Source organism: Hemicordylus capensis, chromosome 4 (genome assembly GCF_027244095.1).
Source record: "Hemicordylus capensis ecotype Gifberg chromosome 4, rHemCap1.1.pri, whole genome shotgun sequence".
NCBI lineage: Eukaryota > Metazoa > Chordata > Lepidosauria > Squamata > Cordylidae > Hemicordylus > Hemicordylus capensis.
The window spans coordinates 45,746,145-45,767,490 of NC_069660.1; positions in this window are offsets into that span (position 1 = coordinate 45,746,145).

Sequence of the window (21,346 nt, forward strand, 5' to 3'; positions counted from 1 at the left end):
TCACAAGCCCTGTCTCACCACCATTGCTAATGCCAGCTGTTGCACCTGTGTCTAACATATATATTGGTACATTGATATATTATATCATGTAACAAAGTGCAGGTAAGAGTTTGACAAGAAGAGCATAGCTGGTAGTGCAGTAGTTTGCTAGTTTATGCACATTTATGCAGCTAGGAGTGGAAATCTACCCCAAAATCTAGATGAGGGTTAAAGCATTTAATATCCATTGAGAACTAATACAGTTTGGATATCTGCCCAGCCTTTGAAACAGACCTTTAGAAATGTTCCTCTCAATTTGAGGTGCTAAGGTAAAGTGTTGATGCCCACTGACACTGAGATCTGAGCAGGAACTGTGTGCTAGGTTTCTCATAAGTGCCCTTAAATTCCTTGCCAAACTTAGTATTGAAGAATGAACCATTACCCAGTGGTTTAGCCTGACCTTTTCTTGTGCCACTTAGAATATGCCTCATTATTTCTGTATTTCAGAATTCTGGGGCCTTATATTGTAATGACAATGTTCCTTTTACATGCATTTTGCATCCGGAAGTATGTATGGGTAAGTGAGTGTTTGGGAAAGAGAGAAAGAGAAAGAGAAAGGTTAAAAAAAGTACATGTGTGATCAGACCTACTTTCAAAACATGCAGTATATTTTAGGGATGTGTGAAAAGTTTTGGGTACAGAACAATCTGTACCCGAATCTTCCTATTTCAAGCGATTTGTGCACAAAACAAATCGCCCATCTGCAAGTCTCAAAAGATTCAACTCCAAAACAAATCGGACCCAAAGGTTTTGTTGTTTTGGAACTCTTCCAAGCTTCAGGTCAGTGAATGAAAGCATGGGCTGATCTGCTGACAATTCCCTCCTGGTTCCAGATTGGCTCTTTTGGCTCTTGCCATTCCTGACTTACCCCACATTGGCCAGGGGAAGGGTTGAAGAAGGAGCAAGGGTGGGGGGAGTTCAGCAAGGAATTTTTGATTAGATTTAAAAAGGCAGCAGCCACCATTCTGCCTTACTGCCTCAGGGGAAAGAGAGTGAGAGAGTTTGCTTTGCCTTGCCATGCCATGCCATGCCTATTGCCTATTGCCTTCTGCCTTGCCAGCCTGAGCTCAGCCTGCCCGCTCCTGCTGCTGCATGCCAGCCTGGAAATGGATTATATCTGCTGCATTGCTTGTTTTTTGTTCCTGAAAAGAAGATAATTCTTTTTTCACCTGCTTCCTGCTGCTGAGAGAATCACTGCTGCCTGTGCCTGCTGTGTCTGTGCCAGCCACCAGTCCAAGACCCTGTGACCACTGGCCATCTGGTCAGCCACATTTTTCAGGCTGATTTTTCAGGTCAGCTCATTTTTCAGAGGGGGGGGGGCAAACCTCACTGTTCCACTGGCAGAATGTTGTTTTGCACCCTTCCTTACTTAACCCACTTTTATGGCTGGATGCCACAGATGTAGCTGTGTCTGTTGCTTGTGGATGAAAAATGCTTAGGGAAGGGAGGGCAGAGCACATTTGATGCTGTTGTTGGCCCTAGTCTGCTGCCCTAGTTTTCTGCATCTGTGATATCACACTTGCTTGCTTGCTTGTTGTTGGCTGCTGTTGTTACCCTGCGTTGGGAGGGGGCACGTGGTGCAGTGCATTTCATTGTTGTTGTTTCACACTGTTGAGTGTAGATCAACTGCATTTCTGGTGGGGAGGTGGGGCACAAGGGATGTGGTGAGTGACACAATGGATGTGCGTGTCTGTGTGACCTTTGGTAACCTTGTTCTTTGCAAAACTCTGATGTTGTTGTTGATGTGTGCTCCATCCATCCTATGGGACAATGGGGACAGACAGTGCCCATTTCTGCCTGTGGGTGCCTCCTAGGAGTGCCACAGTGGGTTGGGTGGTAGTGCCCCAATGGGTGCCTGTTACCATCCGGGTTTCAGAGTGACTGGGCAAAGAGTTTATTTTTAAAGAGTTTCTGAAGTTTGCTTGTCTTTGGGGCATATTCAGTACAGAAAAGGGGCTTCAGGGGCAGAAGAGTGGGTTGGGTGGTAGTGCCCCAATGGGTGCCTGCTACCACCCAGATTTCGAAGGAATTTGACAAAGCAGTGATTTTAAAAGAATTTTTGAAGTGTGCACATCTTTAAGCTTTCCCCTATAGAGAATAATGGGGATTTCAGCAGCCCCATAACTCCACTTGGGGGCTCCAGAGCAAGTGGTGGTGTAGTGCACATAGGGTGCCAACCACCCCCATACCCACAAGCCCATGGGGTACTGGGTTTTGTTGTTTCTGAGGTGTCCTCAGTGTAGATTCTCTGGTAGAAAATGAGAGTGGATTCATTGTTTGTCATTGAAAATGAATCCACTCTCATTTGCTACCAGAGAATCTACAATTCAATTCAGGTACAAATCGAAATGAAAAAATCGATCTGTGCACATCCCTAGTATATTTCACAAGCATATGCTCTATCATAGTTAGAGATTGGATAGAATTGCAGTAGAAATGGAATACCACCAGACTACATTTAAACCAATTAAGGAGAAATTAAATTAAAGTGACATGCACAAATATTTCAGCCAGTGCAGTTTAAAGGAAAAGCAAGCCATTGACATTATATTACTCACTCTGCCATCGGTTGCTTGGTTCTCACGTCAACCCCACCAATTACCTGAAAGAAAAAGGAGAGAGAATGACATTAAAGCCAATAAGATAATTCTCATTTCCATAATAATTTCCCTGCATTGTGCTTAATAGTCTGAGAGTAATGTGGAAAGTATATATCATCCATTCTTGAAGAAGCTTCAATGCGCTAATTGAAGTTAAGTTACATGAACGTTCATTTTGTCTTCTGGTAGCTGGGAGATATTTTGTGAGTCCTGGTTTTATGTGTTGTTACTAAAACTGATAAATGTACTGTTGTGCTTGTCCCATTTTCTCCCAAAGAGTCCGAAATATGCTCAACTGTACAAGCCTTAAATGATATTTTTCCTGCATTAAGAGCTTCACATATCATGCACAAAGAGATGCCATCCTTTTGCATTTTAGATAAAGGTGGCAATACCTACCAGAGGCTTTCTCCAGAGGTAATAGTGACTCTTTTCTTCTAGAATCCCCTTACATATAGTGTATAGCTCAATTAACCTGTCAAACTGATGCTTTCATTTAAAACAGAAGCACTGAAGAGAAAGCTTCACTGTAGACTGGCAGCCAGCAAAAGTAATATTTGCTGTCTGTCTGCCTTTCTTCCACCTTCAAAGTCGCTTGGGCACAGACTTCAGCAAAGACAGGGTGCTCCCGCAGAAAACGGCTTTGGCCAGTATATCCTCCAGCTGACCCGGCTGAACCACATTTTGGTATAAGAAGGTTAACTCATTCTCCAGAGTTCTTTCACTTCTTGGCCTCACTGCCAACTTGGGAGCCAATTAGTGCCACTTTGTGATGCAAGCACTAATCCGCTGAGGGGGGCCGGCCGAAACCACTAATTCCTTCCACGTAGGCAGAGGTAAGGAATGCTCTCAGAGATGGGAGAGCAACGAATTCTGGGGATTTGGGGTTTTGCTCGTTGTTGTAGACCCTCTGCTATTTTTCTTTTAATAAAAGAAAGTTTCTTGCCCCTCAGATTGAGAAGGCAACTTTCACAGCACACACAGCAGCATGAAGTCTTGGATTTGGAGTCAGGTGAGTGAACATGGTTTCATCATGATGGACATGCACAGAATTTCTCAATGTGATGATGACAGTAAAAATGACAATGTCATTGTTCTTCCTCATTTTCCTGAAGGATTCTTAAAAATACTGCCAGATGTGCTGTTGAAGTAGCACTCTATATCAGATCCAAAGTACTTAATTTTTTGCCACATTCTCTGCAATCTTACTCATGAAGATAAGAGCTATCTCTGCTACTGACCTATTCTGATGAGTTTTTAGTTGTAAAAACACATTGAGGCTATTCTCATGACCAACCTAACCCAGCCTGGAGGCAGCCCAGCCTGGGTTAGGCCGGTCATGAGAAGTGGCCGGATCTTCATGGACCCATTTGCTTCCCGCCTGACTAATCCTCCTAAATAACCTGGCTGTTTGCTGATGTTAAAGGTGCACTCACACCCTTAACCTGGCTGTCAGGTATTGGACCGGGTCTCACGATCAGTGAGACCCGGTTTTAACCTGTGAGAACCGCTCTCCCCACTCACAAGCGGGCAGGGAGCCCTGGGCGGCCGGATCGGCTGCCCACACGATGGCTGGCTCCGAGACGGACTGGCTGGGGGTGGGGGGAGCGGGGGTCGTGCGGCCCCCACAAGCCCCAGTATGCCCTGCGCGAGTGCGCAGGGCATACTGGGGAGACCCCCGAGCTGGGAGGCAGCTTTTTGCCTCCCGGCCAGGGGTCTACTCATGAGTAGGTGTGCTGCGAAGCCGCGCTGCAGCTACTCATGATGGTAAAAAGCAGGTTTGCTGGAGTGCTCGCTCCGCAAACCTGCTTTTTACCAGGGGTTCTGGAGCAAGTTTGCCGCTCAAGAGCCACCGGGCTCGGCTGCGAGCCCGGTGGTTCTTATGGTCACCAAAAATCGGGCTAGCCTCTGCTAGCCCGATTTGTGCTGATCGTGAGAAGCGCCCCATTGTGTGTCTCCTTGGGCTGAGTTCAGTCCAAGGAGACACAGCGATGGGCACATAGAACGCCCATCTGACAAGGGAATCCCCCAATGCACAGAATGCACAGTGTGCTGCGTGGTGCATTGTGGGATGCCTGGAGTCCAGAACAAAAAATTCTGGTCCTGGATCCCTCTGCCCTGTTTTAACCAAAGTTGAATACGCCACGCTACTGCCCCCCACCCCAGCACCATTCTGAGGCAGCTGTTCCTTCCATGCAGTGCTGTGTTTTCTTAGAGGTCATTCTCATGACCAGCCCTATCTGGATAGAGGAGCTGTAGCCCAGGTAGGGCTGGTCATGAGAACCACCAGGATTGCTCCCAATCCCAGCGCTCTTCTGCCAGGTAGCTTGGGTTTTAAACCTGGGCTAAAAGTGAGGTAGGAGGATGCGTGTGTGCCTCCTACCTCATCACCTGGTTGTGTGGAAGCTCAGGCTGCCAGCAGCCTGAACTTCCATAGAGCCAGGGGGAAGGAGTGGCCTAGCAGTGGGGAGTCCCCCAATGCAATGCACTCCTTGCATGGTGCATTGTGGGATATGGGAGGATGCAGCCTGCTTTCCCCACACTCCCTTGCTGCTCTGGGATCGCTCGCATGCTGATCGTGTGGGCAAGCAGCACAGTGGAGCCCGGGAGCAGTGAGAAACCTTTGGGGGAAGGTAAGTAGTGCCCTGCCTTCCCCTCTGTCATCCCCAGCCTTGGTGAAAATGGTTGTGTGAGTAACCTTCTAGTGTCAGGGAGGCCCTTTAAGCCAAGTGGAGCCTTATTGAGCTACAGTGAACTGACATCTGGGGAGGTGTGCATGGAGTGCTGATACTAGTAGTCCTTCCCAGCACTTTTCCTAGAGCTCTATGGATGGGACTCAAAAGGGCTCTGTTTCTCTTAAAGGCACCCCCACAGCACTGGGAAAAGTGCAGCCGTGAGAAGAGGTCATTGCAGTGGGAAATGGCTCACATATTGATGGTTTCCCCCACCCTAAAGTGGCTCTTGCTTGAAAAATAGTGAATCCACTCCTAGGATCTTCTTATTAATTGCAGCATATTTGCAGTAGCTGTGATGGTTCCTGCAATGCACATTTTCAGATCAGAAAGTGGATGCTTTTGTGAACTACTTAAAAACATTTATTGAGGCACACTGTGTGTATTGCTTTTTCCAATATTCCAAATCAATTCAGAGACACAGGATTCCTCATCACACAGAGAAAATGACTGTAAAAATAAGTCTGTTTTATGGCAAAGGGAGCACTGTAGGAAGAGCTAGATGTTAGTTAATAGTTGTTGTTTTTTAATGGAGTGTGTATTAAGTGGCGCAGGGGGAAAATGCTTGACTAACAAGCAGAAGGTTGCCGGTTCAAATCCCCGCTGCTACTATATCAAGTAGCAGCGATATAGGAAGATGCTGAAAAGCATCATCTCCTACTGCACGAGAGGAGGCAATGGTAAACCCCTCCAATATTCTACCAAAGAAAACCACAGGGCTCTGTGGGCACCAGGAGTCAAAATCGACTTGATGGCACACTTTACCTTTATTAAGCTAATTAGTTGAGTATCTAAAAACTGAACTCCTCCCTGTTTACAGAGTTTAGTTGAGGTTTAGGGTCCGCCTTAAGGTGAAGATAATAATTTTTAGCAGATAGAGGCCAGCTGAAGATGGGCAGAGAAAGAGAGACATCACTGGCATGGCCAGTGATGTCAAGGAGGCCTTTCAGAGGCCTTGGGAAGTTCCTCAAACTATAAGGGAAGAAAATACAGAGTATATTGTAGAGAAACTAGCTGTATATAGAACACATCATGAAATCATATTAGGCATTACCAGTTTCAGATGAAGTGAGAGAAATTTGCTTTTTTGGCATCAGAGGGTGATGCCACATATGGGCACCTGAAACATATTGAGTCTGAGGTTTTCAGTATGGGCTGGACTTCCTGCAAAGTATTTTGAAGTTGTCACTTCAGGTAACAGATTCCAGGCAGAAGGGATGCCATTTTATGTCTTTGGCCTCCATCTCAGCATGCCATTTTGAAAATGAGCAGGGGGGCGGGATAGCGTTTTGAAGAGTACATCAGTACTAACATGCATCAGTACAAAAATACCTAAGGCCAACAGTGATGATATTCAGCTCCACACACATAGAAATGCACATTCAGATGTCAAGTTTCTAAGACTGCCTTCGCACACAACATCAAACCAGAGGCGAATGAGCCTGAGGTTCGGGTTTGTGGGTGTCCAAATGTGTGAAACTGCGGTTTCATTATGAGAGTGACCAGGGCCACTCAGAGTGGGCTCAGGCCCCAGTCAAAATTTGTTCTGGGCCCCCGCTGCGAACCCAACCCCGCCACTGCCACCACTGCCATGAGATTGCCTCCACTGCTGCTGTGAGGGCCCCCCACTGCTATTGCCGTCGCCACAAGGCTGAACCGCCGGTTGATGGTCTATTCAAACTGCACAGCCGTGCTGGAGTGCCTTGCAGTTTTCAAGGGCCGCTGGGCCGGGTGGTCAGGCTCAGTGGCTGCTCCCACCCCATCCACTGCCACAGTGGCGGGGGTGCTCGGCTCACCCCCACCCACTCACCGGCTGCACACATGGCAGCTAGAATTATTTTAAAGATAATTAAAATAATTATCTTTATTTATAATTATCTTTATCAATCTGGGCCCCCTTCCAGACCGCCAGGGCCTGGTAATTTGTACCAGTTTCCCCCCAATCTCATTGGCCCTGAGAGCGACCCGGGGTTTCCCCTCCCCAAACTGTAATTTGAACCTTCAGTTTGTAGTGAGTTTCGCTGCTTGAGCCTCAGGTTTGAAGGCACATCATGTAGTCTGAATTCTGCCACCATGGTCACCTGGGTTGGTTCCGTGCTGTTGCTGCTCCCAAAACCATAGAGAGGATGGCTCAGACCAGCCCAGAAATGCATCTGCTCTATGCCTGCCATGCTTCTTGCTGGCCGCCATTCAAATCAGTTGCCCTGCCCTCCGGAGTCTCCACACTTTTCCTGCCGTTACTTGGCAATAGGGATGGCATGTTGCCGCATCCCAAGCTTCAATGCTTCTAAAGGGAGAGACCCCCATTCGGGGATGCCCATTTCCACTACATCTTATGTTCCCCCCTTTCCCAATCCACAGAAAAAAGTGATGGGATAATACAGGCACAATGGGAGTGATCACAAAGCAAGGGCTGGAGAAGTATTTGCACAAGCACATGGAGTCCTTGTGACACCAGGAACTGGGCAGTTCGCTTGTTCCCCATTTAAGATCACACATGCCAGGGGGTAAATACCCAGTTTGGGTAAAAAGATGGCCCCTGGAATTATGGAGCCCAGCCCCTTCCCCTTGGGTGCAAGCATGCAGTCTCTGCCATTCCTCATAAGCAGGGCCATACTGGGTTAAGCTGGGATGATGATGGGAAAGGATTGAGTCCCATTCTCCCAAGGACTACTCTCTCATGAGAGTGACAGGCCATGGAGACATTCTTGAGGGCCAGAGGGTTGTTGCCACCCAGCCCAGTTGCTAGATCCCTCAAGCTCTGGGGAGGAGCACCCCTGCAACACCTTTCCCAGTCCTGGCAACTGGTGGACAGAAGGAGTCAAAGCACTCCCTCTTGCAGTCTGGTCAGTTCATGGCACATATACAGGTTTTTCTTTGCCCACCACAGCCACACCGCTTGGCAGAGATCTCTGAAAACAGTGGCTCCCCTTAACCAGGATTCCCCATGTTGGCCCATCTACATATGCTGCAATGCTGGTCTCAGCCCAGGAATTTTGAATATGTATTTGGAGACATCCCCAATGCCACCCAACTCTGGCCACCTGGGAGAGCCAGGACACATGGAGCAGCCCGGACTCCTTGGGAGTCTGTAAGGGTTGAATGGAGAGGGGGAGGCACATTGTGTGAGTTCTATTGTTAAACAGAGATACTGGGGGCCCAACTTCAGCAGGGCCCCCTATAGTTGGATTGGCTATCCCATGAGAGTGCAGTTCAATGGAGACTGGAAGCTCATGGAGCCTCTGGTCCTCCCCAGTGTACTGGCCCTCTCATGAGAGGGTTAATCCCCGGCCAGCAAGCCAACATGGGGGCAGGAGTGTGTTGCGGCTTTCTAGACTGCTTGGCCTTTATGAGTCCAAGAGTATCCTCTTGGGAGTATTTGTCACAGTGGACAAAACCTCAGGATCCTTTGGCTGCCCTCACATACATTTTCCCTCCTAGGAAGTCATCATGATCATTTCCTGGGGTAACAGGAAAAAATCCCTTCCCTCTCCATTCCCTGATAGCAGAAGTTCTGCTTGTGTGAGACTACGTGGCTGCCGCAAGCGCAGTTGCAAGGGCTGCAACGCAATTGGTTTGATGAAGGGGTTTAAATACCCTTTCCCTCCCAAGGGTGGCCAACTGATGCCAGAAAGGGACGATTGTGCTCAGAGCACATCCCTTGAAGATCGCGGCCAATGATTGCAACCCTACTGACGTGCTGACATCTTGCCCGCAGTCTGGCTACATGAGTGGCCAATGGCTTGCTGGGATTTGGCCTTGGCAGACCAGGAAGAGGGAGGGGCTCCTCTGCCTAGAAACCGGAAGTTGGGTGATTGTCTGCAGGGTGATTCCTGGGTTCATCAACTCACGGTTTCACTCTATGTCAAAAAGTGGCCTGTATGCATTTTCATTAACCCACTTTTGGGTAACTTGTCACTGAAGAAGGTCCTACTGCAGGGCCATCATCAAAGACCCGAGAGGCCTGGAAGGTCTGGAAGATACAATTGGAAGTAAAAACTAAGAGGGAATTGATTCTAAGAATGTGTCTGGACGAGGCTGGAACCATCAATGGATGTACTCAAACCCAGTCCTGAAATGTGTGCTTTCCAACCTAGGGCCCATGGTCAGATGTTGGAACTGGGAGCAGTGGCCAGAGCAAGGATGACAGTGAAGGAGAGGACTGGAGCTGAAGCTACTGGCTGACATGGAGAGCAAGGAGGCACTAATGCAGCAAGAGGTGGTTCCCTTCCAGACTACCTACACCAGTGCATGGGGGAAGGGCAATTTTTGATTACCTCCTCTTCCCCAGGAGGTCCTCTGTGCTACCCAAAAATATGTCCTTGAGGGTTTGAAAGCTGCTTCCTGGGGAAGGGGAGATCACAAAAAATTGCCCCTTTCCCTGTGCACCAGTGCAGTTAGTCTGGAAGTGCCATTAGTCTGCTCCTCTCACTGCCCTGGTGGTTCCTTGCTTGGTCAGTCCAGAAGATGGCTGATGTTCTACATTCTTATTCCCTTTGTAATTTTATTTATTTATTTATTTAGATTTATATATTGCCCTACTCCCATAGGACTCAGGGCGGCTTACAAGCAAACGTACACAAAAACATAATTGCATAAAAATATATCTTACATAGCCTCATAAACCACAACCCCATACAATACTCATTCCACATGACATAATAACCATGGATTACAAGATCACTCTATGACCAGCTATCTCAGCAACTGAACACACGGCGGAACATGCCTTACGAAAGGCCAACAGATCATGGAGAGCTCTGATATTATCTGGGAGACCATTCCATAGAGTCGGGGCCACCACTGAGAAGGCTCTGGCTCTCATTGATTGCAATTTCCCTCTTCTTATTCAGAGAGAGCTCTGAAGCCTAAGCATGCAGGGTCTTTGATAGTTCACTAGGCCAGGCAGCAGGCCCCAGCCTCAGGCTGTGGGGAGTGTGATTCAAATTGGGGCTGTGACAGTATACAGTATCTCTAAAACTACTGCTAACCACATGATGAGGTCATTCACACAATCAAAAACTGTGTTCTACCCGTCCTTGGGAGCTGTGTGCGCTCCCAATTTTCAGTTGTGTGGAAGCAAGGTAAGAAGAAAACCTGGGGAGAAGTGACTGTGTGGAAGCAAGGTAGGAGGAGAAGCTACCCAGACTTCCACACAACTGAAAACTGGGAGCACATACAGCTCCCAAACCTGGGTAGAACACAGTTTTTGACTGTGTGAATGACCTCATTATCTTATATCTGTGCAAACTAGTGGTGTTCACAAAACTGGTTTGTCTAGTTCGGTTTGAGTCCGGCACATGCATGTTCAGTTTGAGTCTGGACCGGACATTTTCAGTTCTGTGACCCAGAACTAGAACCCCAGCTTGGCTCAAGTTTGAACCGGTTTGGGGTCCGAATAACTAACTAACTAAATAAATAAATAAATAAATCACCGGCATCCTTGGGGGGGGGTGCTGCCATGGCTGCGGGGTTCCCTCTCCCCACACTGGCCTCCCCCAGTCTTCTTTGGGCCATTTAGGCCCATTTGGGTGCCTTTTTGGCCCTCTCCCAGCTTGCGGCAGCCATTTTGAAGGCCACCGCACATGCACACTGGCTATTTGCATGCCTGGGTTGCGGTTCGATGGCAAAGTGGCTCAACCTCAAGCCGGTTCACATAGCCCTAGTGCAGAGAGGCCTCAACATAACAAACAATCGTGTACTTTTAACTTTTCATGTTAAAGTTACATATATCCTCCTAATTCTGCCTCCCCCCACCCCCAGGAATTTGGCTATCACTAATGCATGGGACTTTTTGGATTCTTCTCTGCACTCAGGTGCTCTTTAAACATTCTCCCAGCCACATAAGAACTGCTTTGTTGTACCTGTGAATGGTTTCCAAATAGCCAGGAAAACATCTGAATCCCAACAACATGGGAGGGGCACAATTCTGGGGAAAGTCATTAGGAGGTGGCCAGTGGGGCTCAGAGCTCTGAATAGCACCAGCCATTTCTTGTTTGAATGGAGGGTACTGTAGGTAGTCACCTCTATTGCTGCTCCAGCAGTGATTGCCTCTAGTCTCCTCCCTAAAAGGTGCTGTGCTTGGGCCAAAACAGACACTTTAGCCCCCAATACAGCACTTGTCTCCTCCAGTTTCTCTTGAGGGAAGAGTCAGATGTAATTATTCTTGTTGCAGGGGATGACTGAGTTTCATTATCAAAAGTGGGGCTGTGGCCCTGGGTTTTGGATCTTTTGAGTACCTAGCAGTGCATGGGGAAAGGCATTGGTTCCTTGGTTGGATCATTTATACTTTACCAGCCTCATGGGAAACAGCTAAACAGCCCCCTCTCCTCCTCCCCCGCTGCCACTATTGGGAGAATGTGTAAAGGGCACCAGAGCTATTCCAGCCTTCCCAATTATTTCATAATAATATCTTCTAATGCATTTTCAGGAGATTGCAGAGGTTGCTTTTATACCTAATTGCAGGACTTTCAATCAATGCTAAGGCAGATCCTGATTCTGAAAGATTGTTCTTTTCTTTTGCCATTTCTAATATTAAGCCAAGAAAGCAGATATTCAAGAATCCATAACTGAGCTTCGTTTTCATTCCATTACATTTCACCAGTCCAGTGGGTAATATTATCCCATTCTTATTTGTTTGTGGGTTATAATTCCAGATGCTTATTCGGGCAAGTGCTGACCCATTACACTTTGATGCTTGAAGCAGAGCACCAATAGCACCCCACTCCCCTATTTTTATATGGAAATCACCCCCTTGCCCATGCTTTTTTCTTTCAAATCTTTCCTTCCCTCCCTTTCTTTTCTTTTCTATTGGAAGGGCGGGGGAAAGAACAGTATGGTGCCATTTTGCCTTCCTCCCTCAGCAGGCCATCCATGGAAGGTGGTGCTGTGTAAGCTCCTCTGCTGTCCTTGAGAAGTGGCCCATAATCCACCACCTGAAGCAGCCTGCCTCACCTTGCTTAATGGTAGGGCTGACTTTCTTTGGAGCTTGCATTAGCCAGTTTGAGATGAAATCAATCAAGCAGGCTTAGCAGATTTGGCACGGACAGCAGGCCTTACACCAGTATTCCCTGTAACAGGAATTCCCAGCTGTTGTTGACTACAACTTCTAGCATCTCCAGCTACAATGGCCTTTGGCTAGGGATCATGGGAGTTGTAGTCAACAACGTCTGGGAATTCCTGTTACAGGGAACACTGGTGTATGGGATGAAAATGTCAGATTCTGACAAGAACCTAAGAACACAAACTCAGAATGGAACACAAACTCTGGCAAAAGAAATGCAAGGTGATCATAAGGGAGGCAAAAAGAGAGTTTGAGGAACTTTTAGCTAAAAGTATCAAGGGGAATAACAAAAAATTCTTTAAATACATCAGAAGCAGGAAACCTGCTAGGGAGGTGGTTGGACCATTAGACAATGAGGGAGTGAATGGGATTATTAAGGAGGATATGGAGGTTGCAGAGAAGCTCAATGAGTTCTTTTGCGGCTGTCTTCATGGCACAGGATTCTGGGCATACACCTGTTCCTGAACCAGGCTTTTCGGGGATGGAGGCTAAAGAACTGTGTAAGATAGAAGTGACAAGAGATGATGTTCTAAACTGTCTGCAAAAACTGAAAACTAACAAATCACCAGGGCCAGATGGCATCCATCCAAGAGTCCTCAAAGAACTCAAATGTGAAATTGCCGACCTCCTTGCTAAAATATATAACTTATATATAAGTTATAAATATATAACTTATCCCTGCAATCGGGTTCTGTACCAGAGGACTGGAAAGTCTCAAATGTAACACCGATTTTCAAAAAGGGATTCAGGGGCGATCCGGGAAATTACAGGCCAGTTAGCGTAATGTCCGTTCCAGGCAAATTGATAGAAAGCATCCTCAAGGATAAAATTGTAAAGCACACAGAAGAACAGGCCCTGCTGGGAGTGAACCAGCATGGCATCCACAAAGGTAAATCTTGCCTCACAAACCTTTTGGAGTTCTTTGAGAGTGCCAACAAGTGGGTGGATCAAGGTGATCCAGTAGACATAGTATACCTTGACTTCCAAAAAGCTATTGACAAAGTTCCTCATCAAAGACTCCTGATGAAACTTAGCAGTCATGGGCTAAGGGGACAAGTACATGTGTGGAATGCTGACTGGTTAAAAGACAGGAATCAGAGGGTAGGTATAAATGGAGAGTTTTCACAATGGAGGGAAGTAAGAAGTGGAGTCCCCCAGGGATCTTTACTGGGACCGGTGCTTTTTAATTTATTCATAAATGGTCTAGAAGTAGGAGTAAGCAGATGATACCAAACTCTTTTGGGTAGTGAAATTCAAAACGGATTGTGAGGAGCTCCAAAAGGATATCTCCAAACTGGGGGAGTGGGCGACAAAGTGGTAAATCCTATTCAATGTTGGCAAGTGTAAAGTGATGCACATTAGGATGAAAAACCCCAACTTCAAGTACACGCTGATGGGATCTGAGCCGTTGGTGACTGACCAGGAGAGGGATCTTGGGGTTGTGGTGGACAGCTTGTTGAAAGTGTCGATTCAATGTGCGGTAGCTGTGAAAAAGGCCAATTCCATGCTAGGGATCATTAGGAAGAGGACTGAAAATAAAATGACTAATATTATAATGCCCTTATACAAAACTATGATGCGGCCACACCTAGAGTACTGCGTACAATTCTGTTCACCACATCTAAAAAAGGACCTTGTAGAACTGGAGAAGGTACAGAAGAGGGCAACCAAGATGATCAGGGGCCAAGAGCACCTTTCTTATGAGGCAAGGCTACAACACCTGGGGCTATTTAGATTAGAAAAAATATGACTGCAGGGAGACATGATAGAGGTCTACAAAATCATGCATGGTGTGGAGAAAGTGGATAGAGAGAAATTCTCCTCCTCCTCATATAATACTAGAAGCAGGGGTCATCCCATGAAATTGATTGCTAGGAAATCTAGGACTAACAAACAGAAGTACTTTTTCACACAACGCGTGATCCACTTGTGGAACTCTCTGCCACAGGATGTGGTGACAGCCAGAAACCTGGATGGCTTTAAGACGGGTTTGGAGAACTTCATGGAGGAGAGTTCTATCATCGGCTACCAGTTGGAGGGCTAAAGGCCACTTCCAGCCTCAAAGGCAGGATCCCTCTAAGTACCAGTTGCAGGGGAGTAACAGCAGGAGAGAGGGCATGCCCTCAACTCCTGCCTGTAGCTTCCAGTGACATCTGTGCAAAACAGGATGCTGAACTAGAGGGCCTTGGGCCTGATCCAGCAAGGCTGTTCTTATGTAACAGCCCTGCTGGATCTAGTCCAGCATCCTGTTTCCCACATTGGCCAAGCAGATGTCTCTAAGAAGCCCACAGACAAGAGATGAGGGCATGTCCTCTCTCCAGTTGTTGAGGAACTTCAATATTTAGTTGGACACCCGCCTCCTCCTCCCTCCATTTGCTGTAACGAAGTGGGGGCAGGGGATAGTCTGCCTTGTTTCCTCTCTGCTCTAGAGGGAGCACTCAACCAGCTGCCTTGCTATCTGAGGCTTTATTTTAAAAGTGATTTCCCCCCTTCTTGGTGCATGAGTGGCCCATCTTCCCCTGGGGATTACCCGGCCCAGATTATCTGGACCTAGAAGGAGAGCAGGGGGTGGGTGGGTTGCTTTTAAAACCATGTCTCAGTCAGCAAGGCAGCTGGTGAAGCACTTCCTCTGGAGTGAAGAGAAGCAGCATGTCTCCTTCTCCCACCCAGTAAAAGGAGAGGAGAGGGCAGTGAGGAGAGGGCCCAACTGCCATGTTGGAGTTCTGGCAGAATGACAGGAGGGGACTTCTGACAGTTCAGACTTCTGGAGGCTCCCTGCTCTCATTGCTGAGCTCCCTCCAACAAAGCCTAATAGAGGGCATGTCAGTCCAACATGTCCGGTGGACTGACCCAAATGCATATCCCTAACAGCATATTGTGGAAACAGAAGCCCCATTCAGACATTACTGAGTGCAGCAGCAATCACGTTTAGGACAATGGAAACAGGGAGGAAGTCTCACCCCAGAGCTGTCATCCACCAGGCGCTCATGGTTACAGCACTATTTGTTTGAAGGCGCAAGTGCCATAACCATGAAGGCTGGTGCTTCCATGTGTGTTAGCTTTGGGTGATCTAGGCTGCTGCTCATGGAAACGCCAGCTATCATGGTTACAGTACTTCCCCTTTCACACAAATGGTGCCATAACCATGAGTGGCCGGTGGGGGTGGGTGGGTGGGGGGTGACAGCAGCAGGATGGGTCTTCCTCCCCATTTTTGCAGCTGTAACTGTGAGCACTACTGCATTCAGTAATGTCTGAATAGAGCTAGATGTATAGCTTGTACTCACAACCATAAACTAGGTAGGACAAGCATCCTAATCAGCTTCAGGAGCCCACTCCTCCTACCTAGCTGTTTGCTCACAGAAGATCAAAAATTGGCAATGTGAACACTAGTCCTACCCAGTTTTTGGTCATGTAAACAGGGTGGGACTGTTTGAAAAGCACCTTATAAATATGGCAAATGAATGTATATAATGCCAGAAATTGCCGTTGACTCTTGCTTTCTCCACAAAATCCAGTGTTTCATTTTGGTTCAAAGCACCACTAATATGTATATGCAGGGGATGGGGCAGAAGGCTTGTGAAGAGAGGATTATATGTCATTTTGCAGAAGATGTTGAAGCATAGGAGGGAATTGCCATTGATCCAGTCAGTAAGAATGTACCAGCTGGAAATCAACCTGTTCTGAAGTGTTTCCTCTTAACGGAAGATGGATTAGAGGGACTCCTATTGGAAACTACTCAGGGCTGAGGGAAACAATGGTTTTAAGACACAAAGATGAGAGCACATCCCAAATGAAATTAATCAGCTGTTTGGTTCATCATCTACAAAAGACCCAGGTTGCCTTTTTCAAATCTGCTTAACACTCAGAGGGATCATCTTCAGGACAAATGTCTTCCTTAGGCCCAGGTTGATATATAATTTGTGTGGAATTTTCAATTGCACTCCTCAGATCTTTGTGACTTCTGAGACTATTTAAATACAGAACATCATTTTGCCCTGTCTAGCAACTTCAGTTTCCTGGCCACCTTTTATGCACCCCTTACCTTATCCTTAATCCCATTGCGTTCTTAGCAAACCAAAGGAAATTAGATTCTTTGCTATATTGGTACAGCCTAGAACTTCCTTTTCCCTATTGAAAAAGTCAGCAAGTGAGCACTCAGAGCAGTACAGTACACATAGACTTAGCTCTGAAAGTCAGCTAACGAGGATGCCTGACCAAAGAAAGGCATACCCTAAACAGTGGGCAATACTGCACATTGGGGGTATTCTCATGACCTACTGGGTGGGTGGGTGGGTGGGGGAAGGCTTCCCAAACCTTGCTTTCCCCCACGCCCCACCCAGACGATTTTTTTTGGTGGGAGCACGCTCCGCACTCCCACATGGTCAGCCCTGCTCTGTGCAGTGCGGAGCAGGGCAGATTGATCTGAGGCCGGGACTTATTGTCTTGGCTGCCGTGAAGCCCACAATGCACCGTGCAACATGTGTGCTGCATTGGGGGATTCCCCCAAGAGACAGGTGCTCTAGACACTGGTCTCTGTGTGTGGCTGGAATGGAAGCAGCCCATGCTTGCACATGAGCAAGTCGCCAGGGGTAAGGGAGTGTTCGCTCCCTTAACTTTGGCTAACAGCCAGGGTGAATAGCAGTGCTAGGCAGCACAGTCCTGCCGGGACTGGACCTGATCCCGGCGGTTCTCACATGCAGCCTAACCCGGGCTGGGCATTCTTAGCACGGCTTGGCTGTGTGTGAGAACAGTCTCACTAAATTAGAATGTGTCCTCAAAACAATTGAGAATTCAGCTGTTTGGACACAGTCATGGTTCAGAGAACTCATGGCTTCCTTTTCAGACTCGGATATGGCTTTGACTCCTGACCATATGTACCTGAAGTTGAGCCAATATTAATTAATACCTGCAACACTTTCCCAAGGACAAAGTACATGGTCAGCAGCTCTACATGATGCTATCCACTTCAGTCTACAAATTTGTCCACTACCCTCTGTTGGGGGGGGGGGGGAATCACTTAAGGCAAATTCAAAATGAGCTTGTTGAGAAGAAGAATATAGCTTAACCCCGATGTGTGTGAGTTGATTGTATAGAACAATTGGGAGCATTGCCATATTAAACCCCTATGGGTTAAAGTGGTATGCTCTAGCAAGCATCAGTGTGAGCCTGCTGGCTTGGCTCTTAGTCTTTCTGGTCCACAAGAGTTAGCTAATTCAATCTCTTTGGGGCCATCTCTGCCTTGCTGCTTCCTCCTCAGTCTATATAGCCTTCCCTGTGTGTCCAGCTGAATCCCTCCTTTGCATTCAGACTCACCTATGACCAAATCCTGAACCATTCTAAACCCATGCATTGATGTGTAACTCCATTGACTTGGTGCTATCCCATTCCTACCAGTAATCTGCCTTGATCTCCCCATCCCATCCTATCCCCATCTGGTTTATCTCCTGTAAATTGTACGCCCTTTTGGCACGGACAGAATCTGGCATTAAAGTCCAGTTTTTAGAAATTACATTTTGGCATACTTTACACAAACAGTGGGCCAGATTATGTAGAAATGCCAGCCATAGCTTCTGCTTCCTTTCACAGAGGGGGAAAAAAGGTCAAAATGGGGTGGAGAGGGGAATTCAGATTAGGAGTAGCCACCATATTTTTTACGAACCTTGAAGCTGTTACCCTCCTCCATAATCAATATAAATTATAGGAGAATGAGAGCAACTGGGAACTCGTACAGGGTTTGTTTCCTGTTATTATGGATGAATTCTTGATTAGTGTTTCTCTTGCCTAGTTTCCAGGACTAATTATATGGCAATGTCATGGAAGCTTGCAGTAACATACAAAATCTAGTTAAGTGCTCTGTTATTACTCTGTATTATTTACCAGCAATACTGCCAAAGACTCAAATATTTAAAAGTGCTCCCCAAGTTAAGATAATTAACACATTTGGGAAATATTCATGTGGTTCATTTTCAAATTAAGTCATGTACTTAATACTATCTACCATTAAGTTATCTTTTCAAGCTTCTTATATTTGAATTTTCACATTTCTAAAAGTGCTTTTCGGTTCATTTTCTGTTTGTCTGGTGAGTGCTTTTGTTTGTTTGTTTGTTTGTTTGTTTGTTTTTTAAAGGACTTGCATAATTTTGAAGCAACAATCTATCTTCCTGCAGGATTATGATAAAAATAGGTGTTGGTGGAATACTAGCCTTCCACCCATCCCACCTCTTAATAATTTTATTCTTTGGTGCATTGTAGCATGGACAGTTTCTCAGTTCTTTGTGTGAGGCATGTTTGTATATATTTGAATGTGTCTGTGGACTGGCTTGGGAGTGGAGTCACTGTGTTTGTTTGTCTGTTCCTTAGCTGCTGTCCTTAATTCAAACAGAGAGGTTCTCCCTCTCTCTGCCTAAGAGACTGTTAGTCTGTTTATTGTTTTCTTAGCCTATGTTTAGTAAATCATAATATCAAACTCTTGTTTCTCAGTTAAAGTTGTCTTCAATTGCTTAAAAAGGATAAGTAATTTCTCTGCAACACTAGTGGGTTTCTTTTCCTTTGGAGGAAAGATTACTGGAGGCTTATGGTATCTTTATAGACTGATTTACACATATACAAACTGAGCATCAGTTGGAGATGAGTAGCAATGAACGCCTACAACCAACAATAGATTGTGCCCAGGGAGTGGCCCCAGTGTGACCCCATCTAGAACAGGTAGATAAAAATCGTCTCTAGAGTTCTGACCCTGCACAGTAAGTACCTCCGTCTTATCTGGATTCAGCTTCAGTTTATTCTCCCTCATCCAGACCATTACTGCTTCCAGGAGGGCATTTAGGGAGGATATGCCAGCTCCTAAAGAAGCTGACATGGAGAAGTAGATCTGGGTGTCATCAGCATACTGGTAACACCCAGCTCCAAATCCCCTGATGATCTCTCCCAGTGGTTTCCTGTAGATGTTAAAAAGCACTTGAGAAAGTATGGAGCCTTGAGGGACACCACACTTAAGCTCAGATTTTGAAGAGCAACAATCTCCAATCAACACCATCTGGAATCTGTCCGAGAGGTAGGAGCGGAACCACTTTAAAACAGTGCCTCCCACCCCCCAACGCCCTCAGACATTCCAGAAGGATACTATGGTCGATAGTATTGAAAGCCGCCGAGATAATAATAACTGCCTCCTTAAGACAAGGAGGCATCCTGCTCTCCCTCAGAGAAGCATTTATTATTTCCACCAGGCCATCTACGACAGCCTCCCTGCTAGATAGAACAAGCCATGTTGAACAAGGGTCAAGAGAACAAGTGGCAGGATGTTCCAAGCAGCTTGTCCACATGCCACGTGGCACTGACACATGAGCATTTAGCACAGGCCAAGGGTGTGCTTGCGCCCTTAACTTTGGCTAACAGGCAGGCCTCTTTGGTGGGTTTGCCGCCGAAGCATCGCCAGCAGCCATGCGACTGCTGGCAGTTCTCATGTGCAGCCAAGCCTGGGTTGGGCTGCCTCAGCCTGGTCTTGGCTGCATATGAGAAGTATTTTCCATTTAAAGGTATTTCTAATGCAAATAGGCTTATTGTAAGATAACCGTTTTTGTTAGATTATTAGCTTTTCGTTGTATCTTTGCCAAGTAGAAACAAGCTTTTTATTTCCATTTCCATTATCCTTTCTTTCAGAATAATAATATTTGTGTAATGCTATGGGCCCTTTTAAGTTTGACTTAGTTAAAGGCCTTAGCATAACATAATCCAGCCCTAAACCAACATTTGAAGTTGTGTGGAGAATGGCAGGCAGTGGAGGGACCCTGACATTGCCAGCCCAATATTGGCAGGTTCAGACAACACAGCAGCAGCAGAAGTAATAGTACCAGTGGTGGTTCCCTGCTACTTATTTGCCAGCGTTACATGTGAAGCCACTCTATGTTAAACGGCTTCTCAGGCCTGTAACCAGCCTGAAAAAAAATGGGGGGGGGGATTGCCAAAGTCAGGGGAGGCAGGTTATAAAATGGCCAGTGCAAAAAGTCAGTGAGGCTGCGGAGGAAAGAGAATTTTTTGGTGTGGTAGGTACACACCATGCCACCAGCTGGCTATGGGCCTGCTGCTTCTTTCCTTACATTTCCACCCTATCCGCTTCTCTTTGTTTCAAGGGCATCTCTTCCAGGCTTCTCTGTTTTTCACGTTAAAAACATCCAGGGGGATCTCCATTAGCCTCTAAGCCAATAACTCTCAATTCAGGTACATCTCTTTCCCCCATCTGCCCCAGCTATTATCAGTAACTTCCTTAAACCAAGAGGTGGCCAGCCTTTGTAACCTCAATCTCAGAACACCTGCAGTAATCAATACAATGGAGTTATAAAATTACTAACCCACTAACTACGAAGTGGTTTGGGAAAAGCTTTAGCTTCTCATGTAGGACATATTGGCCATGTGAGAAAATCTGAATTGTGACTTTGTTTAACCTTTTGTGTAAAAGGGAAGCACATATGGGTTCATTCCTAACATAATCCTAGGAGATTTCTTGAAATGAGAGCACACCGGTGCAGGAGGCAGCGCAAACAGTAACTTAATTCCTGTAGGAAGGATCTTCATGTACATTTAAACCAATCACATAGTCTGGAGGGGAGCAGATTCCTATTGTTTCCTTTTAAATCTATGCTGAGCCTGGTTTTTTTCTCTTTCTCCCTCTCTTTAAAAATAAAAGGAATGGTAGCAACAGCAAAACCTTCCTAACACTCAGAAGAAACAATAAGGCAGCTGAACAAACAGCTGCTGAACCAGATTTATATGCCGGAACCCAAGAATCTCAACCAAGTTTTGCCAAGTTTTGCTCACATCTCCCCAAATGCAGTGCAGCACATCAATGTGCCCTGTCACCACTGTGATCATTTCACTCTCCAGCTGCCGAGGGCTTCCAAATAGCAGTGAGGAAA